The sequence below is a fragment of the Triturus cristatus genome, chromosome 8 (genome assembly GCF_964204655.1).
Source record: "Triturus cristatus chromosome 8, aTriCri1.1, whole genome shotgun sequence".
NCBI lineage: Eukaryota > Metazoa > Chordata > Amphibia > Caudata > Salamandridae > Triturus > Triturus cristatus.
Window position 1 is genome coordinate 814803354 of NC_140591.1, and position 16337 is coordinate 814819690.

Here is a 16337-nt window from a genome sequence, read left to right on the forward strand (position 1 = left end):
GGGAGGCAGAGAGTAGGAAGGTCCCCAGGGCCTTCCACCCAATAGCTATTCTCCTTTTAGCCAAAAGAAAGGCCAGGTCTATAAATCTGTGACTCAGTCGTTTGGGTTTAGGTCTCAGGAAGAGGCCTAGGAGACAAACCTCCAGGGAGCACGCCAGGGCCCGGGACAAAACCCTGTTGACCATATCCACTATCTTAGTTCAATAATCTATAATTTCGGGACATGACCAAACCATGTGGTCAATGCCAGCATCACTCTGTGCACATCTGGCACAGAACTGTTCATCACTCCCATACACCACGTTCAGCCTGTGTGCAATAAGGTATGTTCGATTGAGCATTTGAACTGTATTAATTTAAAAGCTGCGTTCCTAGATACTTTTTGCGAGCCACCCAGGGCCCTCTTTCATTCTTTCTCAGTCAACTGCTTGGTTAGCGTATCTTCCCATCTCTCTTGTAGGCGGGACAACAATCGAGGTGTCATTTCCATTATGGCTAAGTAGAGCCATTTTATCAAGGGTCCCGCTGAACCCAGGGTCACCATGGCCTGTAGGGTCGCAATGGTGTCTGGTTCTTTCATATCTGTTCCCCATAGCTCTGCAATTGCTCCCCGTATCTTGTGGTAATTTAAAAACTGCCCCGGCGGTAGCTCGTGATATTCTAGGAATTCGTCCATGGGAAGAAACTCACCATCTCTATAATAATCAGCCACCGTCTGTCCTCCCGTGTCCTTCCAGCCCTGCAGTTGTCATTGCGTAATGGGAGGACCCATTCCCATTTGAGGGAGCCCCACAAGGGGATACTTGGTACATAAAGCGGTGCACCCCTGGATCGTGCCGTACATCTGTCCCAGCATGTCACCGCCACTGGGAGCAACACACCCATATGCTTGATTTTCTGCCGACGATTCAGCATACTAGGGAGCAGAACCATTTGTGCATGGCCCTTGGGTAGGGGCAACGTGTCCAAACTTTTCCCATCTAGCCACCTAGTGAGCCATTGGAGCAGGGCTGCTAAATAATAAGCTTCAAAGTCCGGGGCCCCCAATCCACCTCCCGCGAGCGGCAGTCGCAAGGTCTGTAGTGATACTCTGTTACGTCTGCCATCCCATATTAAGTCCCTCAATATCGCGCCCAATGTCTTAAACCACCTCTTGGGTATTACCACCGGCACGTTAACAAAGTAGTATAAGAGACGAGGTAGTACCACCATCTTAGATAGCGCCACCCTAGCAGCTTAAGCGTGCGCCAAAAGGCCACGTTTGCCCAGAGTGCTTTCAATGCACCTCCAAGTTTCTCCTCAAATAAATCTTCCTGAGTATGATAGACCTGTATCCCCAAATATTTAAAAGAGACGGGTGCCCATTCTAGGTCCAGCGGGAAGTTCGGGGGTTTAGTAAGGATAGATCACAGCGGTAACACAAAGGTCTTTCTCTTATTGAGACGTAATCCCGAAAGCTCTGCATATTCCTCTAAGATTCGGAACACAATCTGGATCCCACTTGATCCATCCCGTAAATATATTAGCACATTGTCCGCATATAGTGATATTATGTGATGGGTCTCGTCAAGAACCACCCCCAGTCTTCTACTTTCTTGCCTGATTCTTTCCGCCAATGGCTCCATTGCTAGAGCAAAGAGCAGTGGCGATAGGGGGCATCCCTGTTGGGTTACCCTATGAATGGTGTATGGTGTTGACACAGTTTTTCCCGTACGTACTCGGGCTCTAGGATTTTTATATAATAGGCGGACCCAGTTTAACCATCCAGTTCCCATCTACATCTTCACCATCACAGCTAGTAAGAGGTCCCAGTGCAGGGAATCGAAAGCCTTTTCTAAGTCTATCGCCACCACCACCGCAATGGGGCAATTTTCCCAGGTCCTAATGGAACAGGACACTATATAATCTCCTCAAGTTATTAGACGTAGAGCGTGAGGGTATAAAGCCAATTTGGTCACTATGGTCTAGTCTCTGCATGTGTGGTGGGAGCCTAGTTCCTAATGTTTTGCTTAAAATTTTAAAATCCATGTTTAGCATAGATAAAAGCCTAAATTCCGTTACCGCTGCATGGTCGCTCTTAGTTTTAGGTAAGGGGGTCACCAATGCTTCTCTAATGGACGGCGGCAGTTGCTTCTCTCTTAACACAGATGCATAAACTAGTTCCAGCTTGGGTGCTAACACAGCTACGAAGGCGGCATAAAATTCTGCCGGAAGGCCATCTGCCCGGACTTTTTGTCCGTGCCATATCTTTAATAGCGGCCCTGATCTCGCACGTTTTAACTGGCAGTGCCAGCGAATCTTGGGTGTCCCGCTCCAATCCTGGCAACCGCAAGCCATCCAGGTATGTTTTTAGTACGTCTCCCCGGCTACTGCCAGGCAGCTCATAGAGCTTCTCATAGTACTCCCGAAGTGCATCATTAATGGGCTTTGGCAAGCAGTGTATCTGTCCAATCACGTCTGTGACACTAGAAATTGGGGCGCCCCTATTTCCAGGTTTATTCAGCCATGCCAATAATTTCCCGGCTTTACCCCCCTCCACATGTTGTTTTGCTTGATATGTTTTAAGGTCTAGCACCCGCAGCCTGTCCCAAGTGGAATTATAAAGGCTCCGTACTTCTGCTAATTTGCCCTGCATCAGTGCCACGCCCGCAATCTCTCTATCCAACATCAAGATTTGAGTCTCCAAGGCCTCTAGTACCCGGGTAATCATTTGTCTAATTCCCACCACCTGCCCTAGGCACTGACTCCTAGTTACCACCTTGAATGCTTCCCACTCCATTAAAAGGGAGCTATCAGTTCCCTGGTCCTCAGTAAAATAGGTAACCAGTGCTGCAGAAAGGAGTTGCTGAAACCCATCATCTTCTAACAAGGCAGGGTCCAGTCTTCACAACGGCAATGGGGCTCTCATAGGGGTAGGGGCAAAGCTCAGAAGCAGGGGACTATGATCTGAGATGGAGCGACCCAAATACTCAGCCCCTGACAACATTAGGGCCAGTACAGCAGAGCAGAGGAACATGTCTGATCGGGTGTGCAAGTCCTAAAGGTGGGAGTAATAAGAGTATTCTCTCTGATGGTCATTATGTAACCTCCAAATAGCTAATAAATCCCATCCTGTAATCAAGGAACATAGGGGCATATCATCAAGGACGGCGTTAAAAATTATCGACGGTTTAGCGGCAGAAAACTGCCGCTAAAGCGGCGATAATGGGTTTGATAATATGCCCTTGAGAATTCCAATAGAAGTCCATGTTCTGGTGTTAACATGGGCTTCTATTGGAATTCTCCAGGGCATATTATCAAGCCCATTATCGCCGCCTTAGCTGCAGTTTTCTGCCGCTATACCGGCGATAATTTTAACGTCGTCCTTGATAATATGCCCCTAAGTCCTTTAGCCGTGGTGGCTGCAAGCGTACCCCACAATGGAGGAGTAGATCTATCTCATCCGATGTCACACACACAATTAAAATCACCTCCTATTATCAAGTTCTCGTGTGCCACCCCAGCCAATGTTCCAGAGACCGTTTCAAAAAGGGAATCTGTTCACGGTTCCGGGCATACACATTGCCCAATGTTATCTTCCTACCTTTCAATGTGCCCGTGAGCACTACAAACCTCCTCTCTGCATCTATTATCTTCCTGGAGAGCTTAAAGGTGACCCATGGCCGGATCCATAATAGGACCCCTCTTGCAAAGGCCGAATAAGTAGTCGCATATAGTTGTCCCCTCCACCTACGCTTCAAACTAGTTACCTCTGTTTCTGTGAGATGTGTCCCTTGTAGGAGCACCACATGCGCACCCCTTAGTTTGATATAATTTAGTATGTTGTAATATTTTGAGGGCGAACCCATCTCCCAGACATTCAATATGAGTAGTTCAACCTCCTTGACCTGATTATTTTTCCGTGTCATATGTTAGCTCAATATTCTCCCCCACCACCTCTCCCCACTGCGTCCAATTGAAAGATTGTCTCAGACCTCCTGGCGTGTAATAACAAACCCAACAGTGTAACTCTCCAACCCAAGAGCGGACTGGCAATGGTCAGCTGCCCAAACTTGCAAAAAAACTGCATAGTATTAAACTAGAGCAAGCAATGCAGACCGAAGGCTACTAGCACAGGGGCCTGCAGGGGAGCGTGACTTCCTCCACTAATTCCTAACAAATTGCAGGTAACCTTACATGACATTGCAGCCTAAGGTGGCTGCACCAGCCCGTGCCCAGGGGTGCCCCCGCCATCCCCACCACCCTTTCCATGCAGCCCCATCAAGAGGAAGAGGTCCAGACACATACAAATTGGAACCCAATCACCCAGCCCAGTAGGACAGAGAAAGAAGGCATGGAGGAGAGAAGAAAAGAGAAAAAAAGGAGGGGGAGAGAGAAGTCATTCACAATCTCTGATCACACAATTCCATCTGCTGTTAGAGGAGTCACAGTTGGCATGTGGGTGCTGCCATCGTGAGATGTGTCCGAGTCTGTTGCATCAGTTCGACGCTTCGAATCTGAGCCTCTCTCCGAAGATGATTCTCTGGTTTGCATCATGTCTGCTACTGCCTGTAGCGCTTCTGCTCGTTCTGCAGCCGTTCGCGATGGACTTTGCCTCTTAGCAACCCTCCATCTTTGACGTCTCCGCAGGTGCTTTCCTGAGTCCCTGGTACAGGTCGTTTGTTTCTCAGCTCGTGGTCTGGCTTGACCTTCTGTTCTATAGGCTTCGATCCATTCCCAGGCCAACTTGGGGTCGTCGCAGAAGTGAGTTTTCCCCTCCAATATTATCTTGAGCTGAGCTGGGAACATCAGGGAATATTGTATCCCCTCCTCTCTCAGGGCCCGTTTAACCTCCAGGAAGGAGGTACGATGCCTCTGGACCTCCAGTGTGTAGTCAGGAAACAGAGACACCTTATTATTCTCCACTGTATATGGCCCTTCTGAACGTGCCCTATGTAACAACAGATCCCGGTCTCGAAAGTGAAGCAGTCTGGCCACCACAGGGCGCCGCGGCCTTCCTGGAGCCGGTAGTCTCGCAGGGACACGGTGAGCTCGTTTTAGTGTAGAAAACTGCGAAAGTCCCTACGGTGCCACTACTTCACGGAGCCATGTCTCCAGGTATTGGACCATATCCTGGCCTTCCACTCCCTCCGGCAGTCCCAGGACCCGCACGTTGTTCCTCCGGTTTCGGCCCTCTGCTACTTCCTCGCTCCATTCCAGCATGTTGACCCTACTAGATAGTTCTCCACCTGGACAGCCAATGCCTGTTGTGCAGGGGCAAGCAGCTCAAGAGTTGCTTCAGACTGCTTCACTCTGTCCGTTAGTTTGGCATGTTCTGACCTTAACACGCCCAGGCCCATCCCAACTGTACTGATGTCCTGGTTCAATGTTGCCTTGGTATCAGCGATGGCTTCTAAGATCTTGGCCAATTGTTGGTGCACAGGTGTCTAGGGGATTCACTGCCTGTCTCCTGAGGGACTGTGTCCATCGCACTGTTGTCTTGTTCGAGGGGTTCCCGCCTGCTTCCCTCTGGGTTTCCCCATCTCCAGCTCTATTCCGCCTGTGGTCACCGTGCGAGTACTCCTTTTTCCAAGCGGGTGGGGAGTCGGACTCAAAGCCTCCGTTCAATTTCGTTCCAGGGCACAGACTATATTCTCTTTGACGTCGTCTGCCCGGGCTAGTAGGGGCTTCCCCGTCAGTAGTCCTGCCTCGGAGCCGTCTGGCCAACTGCCAAATGAGTACTTCCGGTTTGTCAATCGGGACCCCTCTTTACCACCATCTGGGTGCGGCCATGCAACACTGGCCGAGAGCTCGCACTGCGGCAGGTCTTTACTTCATGTATCCACTGTCTTCAGTCAGGTAATACCCAGGAACCCGTGGCCCACAGGGGGGGGTACAGAATGCCGGAGGAGCCGCTGAGGAATAGCACCAGAAGCGCCACGACAGCGCCATGCAGTCCGGGCAGAAACCTGGGCTGTCAGTGGGACCAGAGCATGATGGCCACCGCAACAGCTAACGGCCACAATGCAGGCAAGCGTAACAGGAGCGGGTGGTCTAACGTCTCGCCATTGACGGAACACATGTCCTGACTACGCTGGAGTCTCTACTTGGCCATTAGCAGCACTCAGCAGCAGGGTCAAAGGAGAGCCCAGTGGGGGCAATGTCCATTGTACAAGCAGTGTCGCTGCAAGAAACCTGCCAAATGTTCAAGGCACCACCACCATCCAGTTTAAATACCACTGCACAGGCACTCAAACATGCATCACATCGCAGGTTCCGGACCTCTGTGTGTCTCAGGAGCGTGCCCCACTCACTTGTGGTTGCCCCACAGCTATGGCCTTACTTGGTCCGCAGTGGCACAGTCCAATTCCATCCAGCGGTGCGGCCTCGCGAGGTCGGGTCGGCTGGCAACACAGTTCAAACTAGTAGCCTCATCTCCATGGGCCCGGGCGCCACCTCGAGCCCCCCGGCAGCTACAGCCTTGGCAGCCTTTCAATCCGGGTGCGCAGGGGGAGATCCCAAAAGCCTGTCCCCAGCAGTCATGCCTTTCACTGCCCCTGCTTCGTTGCCATCACCTGCCTCTGATCTCTCCGTCATCCATCACAGCAGCAGAGTGACGCAGCAGTCTGTCATCGCAGATCGTAACCCGGGCCTAAGAGTCGTAAGAGAGAGTGGGCACCCAGCACGGCTCGCCGCGCAAGTCAGGGGAGCAGTCCAGGGAAAGAGGCATCCCCCACTCTTCCAGCGATGTTGGAGGTCACCGCCAGGTCTATAGCACAGTCCGCTCCGGGGGACCGTGAATTTCATGTGCGGGTTCTGCTGCTGCCAGGACAACGATCCAGCTGGTCACCGATTCCGGTCTCACTGTCGGCACTTACTCGAGGCGGGTACACGGAGTAATGAGAATGGCCCCAGCTCCGAAGTCTGCCATCTGTCTTCCGTAATGTAGTCTGAACTCGCCACCAGGCTTCTCTGCTGCTCACTTCCCAGTGTCAGGCCGCCGTCTTGCCTCCACTACGGCCGCTCCACGATGCTCTCTCATCTGCCTCCCTGCCATCCCCAGAGGCACTGGGAACGCCGTTGTAGTCTTTAGGATCTCCGGTGAGTTGGGCCCCCAGGAGCACACCCCCAGGCTTGGGTGGAATCAACTTTTAGCAGGATAATTAATTTGGCTGGCGCGGAGCTCTCAGTTCACGCGTCCGCCATCAATGGCATCGTAGCCACGCCCCAGATTTATTTGTTCTTATGTGGGAATTCACAAAACACATTTACCCCTCAAAATTGAGTATAAAAATAGAATTTGGAACCACACAAACATTAAGACTAGGACCATTAAATTAGTGAAATTCTTTAAAAAATGGCTTAGGGTTATACAGACAACCAGACCAGCTTTTGCTCATGGCACTTGTGTTTTTGGACTATTTGTTGAGCGCAGAATACATCCTTGCATCAAAAACTGAAGCAAGGACTCCTTTTGGACTAAAATATAGTGCTAAATGACAGATATGTATTTTCCAAAATTGTATTTAATTATGCAGAAACAAATTACACAGATTTCACACACCCCTACAAAATACCTGCCTGCATGCTTTAGCGCAGTGTAATAACAATCCAGCGTTAAAACCTATTGCTTTTAACACATGCCTTTCACATATTAAATATGCCAGACCGCTAGGCGGCCTCGACGTGGTTTTCCCCCTAACTTTTTTACTTCAGACCTCCTGTATGCTGACATAGTTCTTTCTGGTTTTAGGACTCTGCGCACTTTATCACTCCTAACCAGTGCTAAAGTCTTTGTGCTCTCTCCTTAAAACACAGTAAGATTGCCTTATACCCAACTGGCACATTTAATGTACTTGTAAGTCCCTAATAAAGGGGTACTACCTGTGCCCAGGACCTGTAGATTAAATGCTACTTGTGGGGCTGCAGCACTGATCGTGCCACCCGTTCAAATAGAACTCCAAACATCTCTCAGGCCTGCTATTGAAGCCTGTGTAAATGCAATTCTTACCTTTCATGTTGACCTGGCAAAATAATCCCTTTGCCAGGCTCAAACCTTCCTTTTTAATAGATATGCCACCACAAGGGTAGGCTCAGGACAGCCAGGCAGGCATGGTGCAATGTATTTGAACAGCAGGATATGTACATTTAAGTTTTAAATGTCCTTGTAGCACAAAAACTCTTACATCCATTTTTCACTACTGCAAAGACTAACTCTTCCATAGAACAACATTGTAGTTACCTTATTACATTTAACCCCTTGTGTGCCACGCCCTTTCCCCGCCCTGTGCCGGGCGTTCCATTAGCGGGCGGGGTTCATGACGAGCTGGACTCGTCATGGGCACAGCGCAACCGCGGCCCATGACGAGTCCAGCTTGTCATGGGCACACAAGGGGTTAATAAGCTGTCATTTCCAAATTGGAGCAGGCAGCCAGTTCATGTTTGATATCTTTGGATTTGTAATTAAATCTCCTAACTTATGGTGAAGTCGGATTTGAAGTTACTATTTTGAAAATGCCACTTTTTTTAAGTTGGCCTTTTTTTTTGCCTTAGTCATTTCCTGCCTGCAGCCTGTCGCTGGGTCACAGCAGGTGTTATTGGTTCGCCTCCTGACTTGAGAGATTTATCATAGGTCCTCATGGTTCGAACTTGTGTCCCAGAGCCTTACTCGCCAGATCAGCCATCAATGTGGTTGAAAATGATGGCCCTTGGAAGGGCTTTGTGGGGGGTTGAGGGGTGGACTGCTTATGGGATAAATCAGGTAGGAGATCTGTATCAGGACAGAGAATTGCGCCTATTTCAAAACTTGGTGGAGGATTTTGGAATATACCCAGCAACCAATTTTTGTTGCACCAAGCAATGGTAGTCACGATTAGGCAACATTGGGGCAATGGAGACTCTGAACCTGCTATGCACAAATAATGTCAACTGCTCTGTAAAATGACAGGTTGTGTAAAGGCAGTCATTTCACTATATCATTCTAAGGGCCTCATGTAGGTAAATAAATTTTACCGGTTCTTAAATACCGAGCCGTACCGAATCGGTAAATTAGAATCGGTAAGTTATATGTAGGTAAAAATTCGGTAACAGTTACCGATTCGGTAACATTCGGTAATCACGAATCGGAATTCACCGAATCGGTAAATACCGAGGTGGTATTTACCGAATCGGAAAATACCGAGGTGGTATTTACCGAATCGGAAAATACCGAGGTGGTATTCACCGAATCGGAAAATACCGAATCGGTATGTACGGATTCGGTAAATAAAATCACATGACTTGACGAAACAGCTAATCCTGTGCAACGACAGCCCACCCAACCAGGAAGTGCCCACACCCAGGCAGGTGTACATAATTAGCCGAAGTGGCCACACCCAGGCAGGTGTACATAATTAGCCGACCCTGGAGAGGCTTGGAGTGCAGAGGAGAGGCAGGGAGCCGTTGCATGTGCGAGCGGGTAAACGAACAGCATGTCCAGCCAGAGAACACAGAAAGACGGAGGGGAAAGGAGGAGGAAGCTGAAATTTAGCCCCAAGGAACTCCAGGTGCTGGTGGAGGAGGTGGTGAAGCAGCACCAGAAGCTGTTTGGAAGGCAATCCCTGCAAGTGCCTGAGGCGGAAAAGCGCAACATATGGCTGGCCATCCAGGCGCAGGTCAATGCTGTGGGAGTGACCCACAGGGACATTGAGGTCCTCAAAAAGCGCTGGTATGACCTGAGGATTGTAACCAAGAGGAAGATGGGCGACATCCAGAAGGAGGCCAGCCAGACCGGAGGTGGAACCAACAGGGCACCTGCCCTCACCGAACTGGAGGAGCTGGTGGCGGCCACAATCGAGCAAGAGAGCGTCGTGGGTCTTGGGGACGCCGACAGCTCTGCCAGAGCCGCAACACACCAAGGTAAGACGAAAGCACAGCAATGTAGCCCCCCCTACCCCTATCCCACATCCCCCATTGTGAAACGAGAATCACACTGCAGTCCACACGTGTCAGTGCAGACAGGCAATGCATTCCGGGAGATGTAGTCAGGGCAACACTAACCATGACGTAAATGTTACAGGGCAACAAGGCATGTCACGCACTCGAGGCACAAGGAGACAGAGGACATATTGGAATGTGAAATGATTGATTGTGACGCTTGCAATGCAGCCCTTCGGGGACACTGAGCCAATGTTGTATTTCTGTCCACAGATGTGACATCATGCAGGACAGGGCATGCTGCAGGAGAGACGGCACACCGGCCACATATATCACCTCTAGCCAGCACAAGTTCAGACCAGGGAGCAGGCCCACTGGCAGCCGCACCACCAACACAGCCAGCCTCGCCGCACCCAGAGCCAGCATCACCTCACCGAGAGCCAGCATCACCTCACCAAGAGCCAGCATCACCTCACCGAGAGCCAGCATCACCACAACCAGAGCCAGCATCGCCACTCATGTTCGAATCACCGGCCACATCTCCGCTTGCAGGTGTGAGAATGAGGAGGCGTCCAGCAGCCAGGCTACGAGCCTTAGACACCTCGTCAGACGACAGCATGGGCCCAGAAGACCGCACCGGGCCCCAGGAAGGGAGCCATGCCACTGTGCCCCACACCTCACAGGCAGCACAGACGGGAGCAAGAGGGCGCCGCAGGTCGCGTGTCCAGAGTCCACCAGCACCCACTGACGGCCATGGTGTCTTCTTGGGGCTCGAGGGCCAAATGTTGAAACAACAGCGCCTGCAATCAAAGGCAGTCATGTCAGTCCAGAGGCACATGCGGGTGATGAAGACAACATTAGTCAACATGGACAATAACATTAGCGGCATGGCTGCGGGCATTCGGGACATGTCCCAGTCAATCCAGCAGTTGTGCAGCAAATTAGATGCTGACATCGAAGCACGGCGCCGGGAACGCCAGAGAAGGGACACTACCAGCAGGGCACTCAACCGTCTGGCAACTGCGACTTCTCTACTGTGCCGGCGCTCTGTGACGATGCAGGAGGGCCTAACACAGTGCTGCAGCGACCTGTCTCGGGGGATGGTGCAGGTGACAAGTGCACTAGGGGTGCTATTGACTAGTCAGGCGTCGACAACTGCTGCAGGGGATGCTGCGGAGAGCATCGACACCAGCAGCAGCATCACACCCCCCGTCCCAGAAGCACGCAGGAGCAGCAGGCGGCTTGGGGTTGGCTCTAGTGAGGATGCACAGGCCGTGCAATCCACCACTGCAGCGCGTATGCGCAAACATTGATGTAGCCCTGCTAAGCCACTTCCCATTGGGTGACGTAACCCTGGACATACTCCTTGTATAGATGGTATATTGCCTGATTGGCCTGTTCATGTGTTCATGGCGTGGTGCCACATTAAAACTACGTCAGGACTTCTCACAACTCGCTGTGTCCCCTCACTTACTCAGAAATAGTTGCATGTGATCTCTGCCCGTCTCTCTCTCCCATCGATTGCAGTTGGCACTCTAGCTGCGTTGCCCTCTGGCTGGCCTGACTCATCCTCGTTGTCCTCAAAATATGTTAGTTCCACATCTGTACTTTTTTTCGTGGCAAGGTTGTGCAGCATTGCACAAGTGGCAATAATCTTGCAGCAGGTGATGGGTTTGTACTGGTGTGCGCCTCCGCTCTTGTGCAGGCAGCGGAACCTGCTCTTCAGTAGTCCAAACGTGCGCTCCACCACATTGCGTGTTGTTTTATGTGCCACGTTGTATCGTCTCTCACTCTGGGTTGCTGGGTGTAGGTAGGGAGTGAGGATGAATGACCGGCATGCATATGCACTGTCGCCTGGATGAGTAAAAGGGAGCCATCAGTAACATGCCTCTATACACTATGATTTGCAGGTTTCAAGGGGCGTCACTGTTACTTACCTAGCAGGTATCCCTCTCCGAATTCTCCGGCACTCAGTCGTGTGTAGATCCCACTATTCTGGAAGATGTAAGAGTCGTGGGTGCTCCCAGGAAACTTTGCAACAATATCTGTGATGATGTTCCCTGCATCACAGATCACCTGCACATTGATGGAGTGGGTGGACTTCCTGTTCCTGTAGATGTGCTCTGTATCAGCTGGTGGACAGATTGGGATGTGTGTACCATCAATACAGCCGATGACATGGGGGAACTGTGCCATGTGATAAAAGTCTGTTTTTGTTTTCTGCAGTGCAGCCTGTGTGTTTGGGAAGCTTATGTAGTGGTGCATTCTCTGCATCATGGCATCCAGGAACTTCCTGAAGAAACGTGACAGGCAACTCTGGGATACCCCACCCACCGCAGCTATCACCACCTGATAACTGCCGGATGCCAACAGATGTAGGCTGCAGAGCACCTGCACATGTGGGAGTATGGCGTGCGCCCTTCTTATTGGATGGTCCAGGAGTGGGTGTAGGTCCCTGATTAAGTCCATGATGGTTTCGGGGTGTAGCCTGTACCTCTCATGTATCTCTGCATCAGTCAGCTGGAATAGTGTGATGCGCTGTCTGTAGATTTGTTCCTCCCGTCGCCACACCCTCAGTCCTGCTGCCTGTAGACGTAGGCGCCTTGCAATGACGTACATGGCGGCCATGTTGTCCACGCTGTTGCATTTTGGGATTGCCTATATGCATTGTTGATGGTTACCACCTGCTTTCAATCCGTGTTAATTACCGACTCTTATTTACCGATTTTCCTGGATTTCTTAATTACCGAGTGCTCCTACATGTCATTTTAAATTTTACCACTTCATATTTACCACTTCATGTTTACCGAATCGTTAATTATGTATTCGGTAAATCTGATTCGGTATTTTGGAATTCGGTAAATATGAATCGGTATTTACCGCCTCATATTTACCGAAAAGTGGTTTTTGGACTCCTACATCTCACTTGTCTGAATACCGGTCGGTAACGGCATATTTACCGAAAATAGGCCGTTACCGACCGGTATTTGGCTACCTACATGAGGCCCTATATGAGCTAACATTCTAATTAGCCTTACATATTTGAAAGTTAAAAGGGAGACAGATTTAGAGGTAGAGATTACTGATACGGATTAGGAGAATATTCTAGCACACAAACCCACTGTCTCTCGTAATGCCAGATTTAAAATAATTAATTTTATTCACATAGAGCTTATTTTACACCTGGTAGGATCAATAGGTTCTATGTGGCTTCTCCTGCAGCATGTTCAAGATGTGGGGAGCTTGGAGCAGAAATGGTCCATATGGTATGATCCTGGCCCTTTATAGCGGGTACTAGGAGGAAGTAGTGGATTGTGTTAATAATATCACACCACAGGTTATCCTTTGTACATCACTGGATTGTCTTCTTGGGGGTTACTCATGCCCTGAAAAGTGAAAAAAACACTACTGGATTTATTGCTTTGGCATCAATACTTGCAAAACGAGAATTGACAATGCATTGGAAATCTGCTGGGAGACCACGGCTGCTTAAATGGTGAGCTGAGCTGCTTAAAAGAGCAGAGCTTGAGAGTGCTGTATTGTTTTGTTATCTGAAGAGAGAGCAGAACAATTGATAGCACCAGATCATAAGAACATTTATTAGATAACTACGGGCTCTGTATGTTGGCTCAGAAACTTCTGTCAACTCCCAGCTTTTGCAGGAGGATTCAGAGGGTGGAGGTAATTGACTTTGCTGGCGTGGGGGGTGCTTTGGGTGGGATTTGAAACTGCAAGGGGGAGTTCAGCTTGTCAGAGGATTATGGAACTCTGTAAATGACAGCTTGGTAAGGGGTAACTAAAGGTGGGGTGTTGGTTGTTGTTGTTTTTTAGTAATAGGTTTTGCATTTGGGCTGCATGAGTTTGAAAGATGTGTACATCTTAAACCTGCTTCACTATGTACTGCTAAACATAGATCATTGCCTGTTTCCGATGTTCTGTGTCCTGGTCATGATGATGCATCACATCTTTAACTTGCTTTACTTTGTACTACTACATATAGATTTTCGTCTGTTATTGATGTGGTATTTCCTAGTCAGGTGTTGCTCTGTATTACCATGCTGCATAGATCATTGTCTGTTTCTGATGTGCTAAGGCCTGGCAGATAATGTTTTTTGTTTTTTTGTTATATGAAAACAATAATATTTTGTTTCAAATAAATAATGACTGGGTGTTGTTGGCAGATGGGCTTTGTTTATTGCTCCCTAACAAACACACACAATGGGGAGTATGACTGGATGGGATATCACTGGCAGGATGGGAGGAAGGTGCTGACCCCAGCTCCACTTACTGTTAAATAGGCTGTATCCTATCTCCAAACAAAGGGCTGCACACCCCCTGTAGTTAGTCTAGAGCCAAGGCCAGGAAGGCAGGGCACCTGTGCACTTCAAAGCCATGTCCCTAACGATTCTCTCGACTTCAAAGACACAACTGTGTATAAATACTAGACCATAGATATCACCATTTCTGTACACTTCTGAACCTGTGCATAGTCTGACAGGAAGGACTGCTGTGCTGTTAAAAAGACTGCCACTCTGAAAGACTGCTTCCCTGCTGTGCTGTGCTGACTGGCTGCCCTCTTGCCTGGGCGAGAAGGGCTGGACCTGCCTCTCTTGAACCCACAACCCAGAGTGATTCATAGGGCTACTTGGCTGGCCTCCTCATCTAAAGCCTTAGGGACACAACAGACGTCCAACAACCTTGCACCTGGACTCTGCCATCTGTGAGTCTACCCTGCTAAGTGGTGCCACCCTAGTCCTGGACCCTTGGATGTGGGGTTAATGTGCTCTGCCAGCATCTGTTGATCCAGCGTGGCACAACCGGAGAAGAACTGACGCATCACTGCAGCTGCGTGGATTGGACCTGTCCCAAATACTATCATCGCCTTGGCAGCCCCATCGGAACCACCGCTGTGTGATGTTTGCTGCAGTTACTAAATTTCTTCTGCGGCCAAATTCGGCCATTACTTAATTTGATACTTAGAGACTGGGACGTGAGTTTAAACACGTTACATCCCCCACATGGAAAAAGTCCTGAAGGAAGTTTGGCTGTATTCACCAACTCATTTCTTGGGCAGGTGTGCACCAATCTATGTTTCAGGTTAGGAGCATGGCAAAACGCAAACCGAGGTTTAGGCATTTTAGTCGACCCCACATTCAACAAATGCCAGTTCTTACTTATAATTTAGCGTATTTTAGGAGACAAAGTCAAACGTGAAAACAACAGTAACAGCCTCAGCATTAGATTTTGAATACTTTTCCTGTAAGGCTAGGGGGAGTACTCAAAGCCCTATAGTCCGACCCACTGATCCATTTTTAAGGATAGGCTCGTTGTTCCAACCGTTCCGCTAACGAAGATGATTGTGCAATAAAAGTGCGGACATCAGTGCAGTTTCTCATGTATCTACAATTTGGCCTAGGGGGAGATTATCCCTCAAGGCTCAGTGATGAAAAGATGTGTAATGTAACATGGAATTTCTGTCGGTCAGTTTTTGATGCACTGCACTCGGACAGGAGAAACTGCACTGATGTCTGCACTTGTATTGCGCAATCATCTTCCATGGTGGTACGGCTGGAACAACGATCCTATCCGCAAAAAGTTATTAAACAAATAGAGACAGCAAATAGAAAGAAAGCAACTGTGAATGGCAAAACAAAGAGCCAGTGGTAACCAATGGGCGCAATGCATTCCTTGGTCAGGTTTCAGAATGTCCCCAAGATGTCTTTACAACCCAACAGCTGCACTGTCTGGTAGGCTTCGACCTAGAAACATCACAAAGTAGTCATTAACCGACAGAGAAGTAAAGAAGGCTGGAGGCAGGCGAGGGGGAGAAAAAGAAAGCAAATCAATTAAGTTTTCAATGCTAATAAATGAGAGAAAAATGAAGGAAGAATGTACTGAATGAGGTGAGGCCGGAAAACATGAAGTGAAGAAAATGAGGAATGGAGGAGTGGAATAGCAATTAAAGTGAGAAGAGACAACAAAAATAAATATATGCAGATTTCATTTGTTCAAGGCCAGTTTCCTATTTATAGATGTAATCAACCAGTTGTGACAATGGGGTATTAATTTAACCTTGAAATGTCTTTTCTAAAGTATACATTTTCATTTAGAGGTTAATTTAGGGTTTCCTGGTGGTGATATCACAAAGAGACACAACTAGCCCTGTTGTATAAAGTATGGTGGCTGTTTCCGACTCCTCATCTTTGTTTTCAAGACCTTGAAGAAACAGCATCTAAATAAATTGCATTAAATTGCACTCTCATCGCGGCAGGGCCATGAAACCGGAAAGGACTGTCGGGTCGATTTCACAGCTGTTGGTAGCAGGATACAGCAACTGCACATAAGCCTGATTTAAATCAGCTCCCAGCTTTGCCATGTGTAAAAAAAAAAAAAAAAGAAGGAATTGCTTCAAAGAGCAGGTAAAGTAATTGAAAGTTGCCAGGG

General features: G+C 49.0%; 1 protein-coding gene across 1 annotated transcript in view; it reads right to left on the reverse strand.

The window, feature by feature from the left end:
• NALCN (sodium leak channel, non-selective) overlaps positions 1-16337 on the reverse strand; it is a 2843734-nt gene that overhangs the window by 1263240 nt on the left and 1564157 nt on the right. The gene's annotated exons all lie outside the window — the stretch shown is intronic.